Source organism: Dendrobium catenatum, unplaced genomic scaffold (assembly GCF_001605985.2).
Source record: "Dendrobium catenatum unplaced genomic scaffold, ASM160598v2 fragScaff_scaffold_223, whole genome shotgun sequence".
NCBI classification, from domain to species: Eukaryota; Viridiplantae; Streptophyta; class Magnoliopsida; order Asparagales; family Orchidaceae; genus Dendrobium; species Dendrobium catenatum.
Genome location: NW_021318685.1, coordinates 21,431 through 27,961, shown reverse-complemented (window position 1 = coordinate 27,961; position 6,531 = coordinate 21,431). Strand labels below are relative to the sequence as shown.

The 6,531-nt window shown below is 32.6% G+C and overlaps 1 long non-coding RNA gene across 1 annotated transcript; it reads left to right on the top strand.

Moving 5' to 3' along the window:
- The first annotated feature begins 597 nt into the window (after window positions 1-597).
- Window positions 598-6,234, top strand: LOC110103030. The gene is made up of 3 exons (XR_002303903.2): window positions 598-729; window positions 5,854-6,005; window positions 6,125-6,234. It is a non-coding gene; the product is annotated as an uncharacterized LOC110103030 (long non-coding RNA).
- Window positions 6,235-6,531: the final 297 nt, after the last annotated feature.

Sequence of the window (6,531 nt, the reverse complement as noted above, 5' to 3'; positions counted from 1 at the left end):
TATTTTTTGTCTCTTGCTAGAGCTTTAGACTTGTCTAGAGTTTGCTTTTCCTCGTCGCCACATGATTCACATGTGTCAAGTTGAGTTTTGAAAGAGTCGCTAAAGCGTTCTTCCTGTCGGATCAAAATTCATGACGGGTGCTTGCCATGAAGATAATGATCTTTCTCCCCTTTCGCGCGCTTCCTCGACTAAATCCCATAATTATGTCTAACTATCAGATGTACTAAATTCGGGATTTAAGGCAAAATGGATAGTAAATGGGATTTAGGGGCTATTTGGATGCACTAAGGATTTAATTTAAGTATGATTTCATAAATCCTCTAAATCTGGATTTATAAAATTATAGAGGTATTATATCCTGAAAAACTGTATGGTAACATTCATTATAAATCTTAATAAATCATGTGTAATTATTTAACAATTCAATTAAATATTTAAGATGACTAAGAGAATTGTTATTTTCATCCAAAATCATATTTGATTCTATTAATTATTTTGAAATAACTAACTATTTAATTAATAATCTAATTAATTAATTTCACTTAATTATTAATATTTTAAATTAAATTAATTAAGTTATTCGACAAATTTAGAGGAGTCTAGGTTTTGCCTTTCCTTTTCTATTTCGTTCGGCTTCTTACTTCGCTTTGCACGAGCTCTTCTTCGTCGCTGTTCCTCTTCTTCGTCGCTGTTCGACTTCGCTCCTTCGACAACGTTAGTTTGGAACTGGTAAGCTTCATTGACCCATTGAAGATTATCTGTCAAAGGTGGTTGATATGATAGAACATGCCTCTTAAAAATCTTCGTAAGGCTTCAGCCCTAAGAGGGTAAGGTCTTTATGAAATCCTGGCTAGGTTTGAATTCCCTCTTATTTCAAGGACACCATGAACTTGCTTAGAGTATCTTTTTAAAATTGCAATTTAGGTAAAACACTTTGTAAGTCTTATTATAAAGGGTAACTAACTAATGTTAACACTTACGTGGTTAGATCTATTTGCTCTGAGCAACTCAGTAAGTATGCTAGATTGGGCTATAGAGGCTAGTTTGAAGACTTCGGTGGTGATAAGCAACAAATATAGGTATCATAGATAATAATAGAGGCTAGGCTTGGAGGGAGCAAAATAGTTTCTAGCTTAGAGGAGACATAAGACAATGAGCTTGAAGGGGGTGACTTTGGAGGTTATGATGATTTCTTGATTCTTTTGGCAGGTCCTAGAAGAAATTAAGTCTCTAAGATTTTTGACAATCTTGGATAAGAGCCATGTGAGACTAGAAAGGAGAGGATTCAATGCTCCACTTGAAAGATAGGACCATTAATCCACCTCGGAGACATTAGGTTTAATAGGCTCCATGACATTCTAGTGCTCTGCTCACTAGTGGAGATTCTTAATCCTCCTTGGAAAGGATGGGTCATACTAGGTTTGTAAGACCATATAAGATTATTTTGCAATTTGTTTGGGAGTGAGGATGCCTTGATTTGCTAGGGAGCATAGGTTGGTTGATTTGTACTTAGAACTTTGGTTGAATTTAGCCCCTATTGTGAGTCTAAAGAGGAGGATTTGAAGGTTTACTGTAGAGAGAGTTAATCAAAATTTGAATTGAGTGAGATTTATTGAACTAATGGCCTATATAGGAATATCTTGTAAACGATCAATGGTTATACATAAATAATATATGCGACCACAATTACATTCATAAAATTTGAGCATGGCATAAAAAGTCAAATCTTCCTTCAAAATCCTTCATCACTAAATAGAGGTTCTTTAGCGAACTCTCTAGGATCATGGGTGTTGATGGGTCTTTTTTAGACATAGTCAATAATTCGATAAATGATGATTGTGCATTTAAAACAATAGAATTGGAGAGGAGTAATCCAATATTGGCTGTGCAAAGGTTTTGTGCACTAAATGGGTGAAGAAAGTAGCAAGCTGGGCCGTTGTTTCCTCATTTAAATTCAACAAAAGGAGACTTGTCGCTTTTTAAGAAAAAGTATGTCTATTTCTTGTCTTGTAAGGAGTATTTCAAATCAAATGGTGTGTTGCAAGGTAGAGTATAATGCATTCACTAATTTAGATAATTTCATGCTATTTTTTCCTTTTTTTAGAGGTTTAGGTCAATATTATTTATAATTGCTTAAGAGGAGTGATAAGTTTTATTACTGTTAAATGAGGTAGATGCCCACCATTCAAGTTTTTAAGAAGGAGCTTGTGATAGCAGGTGAAGCTAAGCTCATATATAATAGTGGATATAGGACTTGGAGATGGCATCATTGGTTGGCCTTAGAGGCAACATCGATGCTAGGTTCAAAGGATGCTTGTAAGCAATGAAAATTCCTTGATTGACTTAATAAACTTTATATTAAATTAAGTCTCATACACTTTATTGCGCTAGGTTGAGAGCATCATGAAAGTACAAGGGAAGAATTCAATAGTCCTCTTGGAATGAGAATTTAACCATTCCCTTGGTAATCTTCAGTTGAATTAGGTTCATAACTTTTCAATACTATGTAAGAATAACATGGGAGAATTTAGTGGCCTGGCTAAAAATGGGAATTGTTTTATCCGCCCAAGAAATCTTATGCTAAATTATGCCCCTTGGCTTTCTAGTGCTTTCATCGAACCAAATGATGAAGATTAGGGGTGCATAGTATGGACAGTGATTACATCATCTACCTCATAAGATATTAAGCCAAATTAAGCCCTCTGATAATTTGGTGTTTTTAAGGTTAGAAGTGGAGGATTCAATGACCTGCTTGAGAGTAGGGATTTTGTGTTATGAATTTAGTGAATGTCTAAGCTGAATCTATTTTATAATCTTGTCCAAGAACATTTAAGAATGGCCTAAAAATAATTGATTCTTTTTCATAAATCGTGGTTATGTTCATGCTCGATTTATATATAAAATCCATGTGTGATGCAAGAATATGAATTTTCCCTTAAAACCTTGATGCATTAACTTGAGACTACCTTAATGGTGGAGGGTTGGAGTCAAATCCTCTTTAGGCTCCATCGTTTGTAGGATTGATTCTAATTGGACGTTAGAAAATAGTGGTAGTGGACAAATCATCCATCAGATTATTGGGAAAATTTTAACAAGGAACAACACTCTTGTGCAGGAGGACAATAAATGGTTATTTTTATATTCTTATGATTATTGTATGAAAAAGTTGTGATGTTTCATATTATATAAATTGTTCATCACCTTTGTGTGGATTTTATGTAAATATTATATTTTTATTATACTTGTGATGTATCATATTATTTATTGAAATGCCATTTCTTTGTTAGATTTAGATGAGAATTTGACCCTTAACAAGGCACTGGAGAAAAAGGATTAATGTAGCCGACCCGACATAGTGGGGTAAAGGCTTGTTATTGTTGTTGTTGGTGGTGGTGGTGTGATGATCGCTGACCATGTAATGATTTATAAATCAATAGAGTGAGAGTTACACAAAAAATTGATAGTTACAGATATTGAAGGAAGAGAGTTATAAATCAAGAGTATGAGTTACAAAATTTAGAGGAAGAGTTTTATAAATCAATAGCAAGGGAGTTACAAATATTGAAGGAAGAAGGGGTGGAGCAATATTTTTTTTTGTATGTTGGAAAAATATGATTGGGGTGTCCGGAATCTTTGGGGAGAAATAGAAAATGAATTTTTTTCTTAGAGTGTTGGGTAAATGCCATTATTTGGGTTGGGGGGGGGGGGAATAAATTTATAACATGTTTATTCTATTAAGGGGAAAAAATTTTGGGGTGGTTAATTGCCTACCTTGGGCTCTATCTAGACAGGAACAGAGTTATAAATCAAGAGTTTGGGAGTTAAAAATTTTAAAGATGAGAGTTATACTCATTGTACATCATGACGAGCTATCATGATGCAAATGACCCTTTTTAAATCTTTTCATTAATGTTGCAAGTATTGGAATGCTTATTTAAATCAAGAGTTTGGGAGTTAAAAAGAAATCAAGAATAAAAAGAAATTTCGGGGTGGTTAATTGCCTACCTTGGGCTCTATCTAGGTCCGCCATTGAGAGGAAAAGAGTTATAAATCAAGAGTTTGGGAGTTAAAAATTAAAGATGAGAGTTAAACTCATTGTACATCATGACGAGCTATCATGATGCAAATGCCAATGCCGTTTGGTATTTCTCCACTTAGGTAGGCTTGTTAGATTCTTGTTGTAACTTAGGTGGGTTTACTTAAAACTGTATTTGTACATTCTCTATTTTATTCTTTTATGAATAAAAGTATAATATTTGCATTAAATCCATGCAAAGGTGACGGACAATTCATATACTTAATAATATTATAATTTTTCTTAAAATAATCATATAATAATCCTAAGAACATTCAAATAATCATTTATTATCATACATCAAAGTTAAAATATGGCGGTGATGTTCTTGACTGTATAAATGAGTTGCATGCTAAGATCATGGAAGGAGAAGTGGTGCTACTCATAGAGGAAATATGGAAATATGGGATTTCACTCATAAAACAAAAAAAAAAAAAAAATAAAGATGATTCAGATATAATTTTAAGAGGGAAGCCATCAAGCCTATCTACAGGAAGAGCCATCAAGTTAATCCTAATATCTCACAAGGAGACTAACTTTTTCATATTGTCATTTTATTTGTAAACATTACATGGGTTTAAATAAGCATTAAAAAACCTATAAAATTAATGGAAAAATTAAAAAAAATCTAGCTTTATTTGGATGTCCATTTAAGAGAAATGCAAAATGAAATACTTCATAAAGTAAATGAATTTTGCAATCTTTAATTTGGCGAAGATATTAATATACCATTTGAAGCATATGAACATATGATAACAAGAACTAACTGTGGAGCTATATTAGTTAAGATTAAGGGTTTATGGTGGTAAAGTAATATTAAAGTGTAGTTTGTTGGGTAGAGAATATAAGAGAAACATGGATACTGTAAATTGTTTATACTTTATACCCCAACTGCTTTCCTCATGTTAGTGCTTGGCCTTCACATCTGCAAACAATTAAAAATGCTTAACCTTATTATTATTATTTTTATTTATTTTTTTGGCTTTTTGATTCTATAGGATTACAATTATGCTTTTTTGTATCTTTATTCTTACGCTGTTTGTTTTTTCTTATCTAAACCTGATTTTATATCAGGTTTTGGTAAATGACTGAATTATAAATCCGTTTATTTTTTTTTCTTGTGTTAAACCTTCTTTTATTTGGGTTGTCTTTCTGTTTGGTGAATTACAATTTGTTTTTTTTTTTGGTGTTTAGCACTTTTTGTTGGTTGGATTTTTTTAAAGCGCTTTTTGTAGGTTGGATGATAGCCTTGTATAAAATTTACATTTCTCCTGAATTTTTTTCAAATTTATATTGTTTCAGTGTTACATAAATTTATTCCATATTAAAGCTAAGGCATCTATAAACATTTTATGCTACTTAGCCTTTTTATTTTTGCTATATATGAGGTACCTTATTTTAAAAATAAAAAAAAATTGTTAGGATTGAACCCAAATACTTTTGAAGAAAACTACTTACCTTAAACAGCTTGGCTGACAATTTTTTTTTCATTTTTTACACGTTTTTCACAAATATATTTTAGTTATGAAATATTAATTTCACTCACAGCTGGACCTTTTATCTGTTACCACTAGGAATCATGAATAGTTTTTATCTTTTTTAACTGTACTTGAATTTTGTGAGATTGATCGGCAAATTCTTGTTAGATGCCATTTTGTTTAGCTGAATCATTTATAGATTGCTTGTATGCCATTTGCGATCATACCTTCATGCAGGCTTGATTTAAAGCGATGATCATCTTTACACTATAGCTTGAAATGACATCTTTTTTGGTTTAGTTTAAACTTATAGGTTGGTATCTGGTGCTGTTAAAGTGTAGAGTGACTCTTCGTGAAAATGCCTAAAGTAAAGACAAGCCGCATTAAATATCCAGAAGGATGGGAGCTTATTGAGCCTACTTTTCGTGAGCTTGAGGGTAAAATGAGAGAAGGTACAAATCTGAGTAACGTATTCATTATTTGAGAACCAAATTAGAGCTTTCTCTTTGGCAAGCATGTACAAGTCAGTAGCTATGTATTGTGGACTTCTGACATTAATTTGTTGTGGCAGCTGAAAATGATCCACATGATGGAAAGAGAAAATGTGAGGCATTGTGGCCAATTTTCAAAATTGCACATCAAAAGAGTCGGTACGTATATGACCTATATTACCGGAGGAAGGAAATATCAAAAGACTTGTATGAATTCTGCCTGGATCAGGGATATGCGGACAGTAATTTGATTGCTAAGTGGAAGAAGGTTAGTCTCTTAATCTTTTGTAGTAGGACTACGTTATTTATTATAATTTTCAGTTTTTTTCTTGTATTTCCACCCTTCCTGGTTTATTGTTAGTGATCCTTCAAGTGCTGTTTACTCGAGCTTTTAGCTTACTTATTATAGCTTTAAGTAGATGAGAGGAAAAAAAAAATTCATATAGTTCTTGTGCTTCCTTTTTCTGCTTAAATAACGTGAAAAATC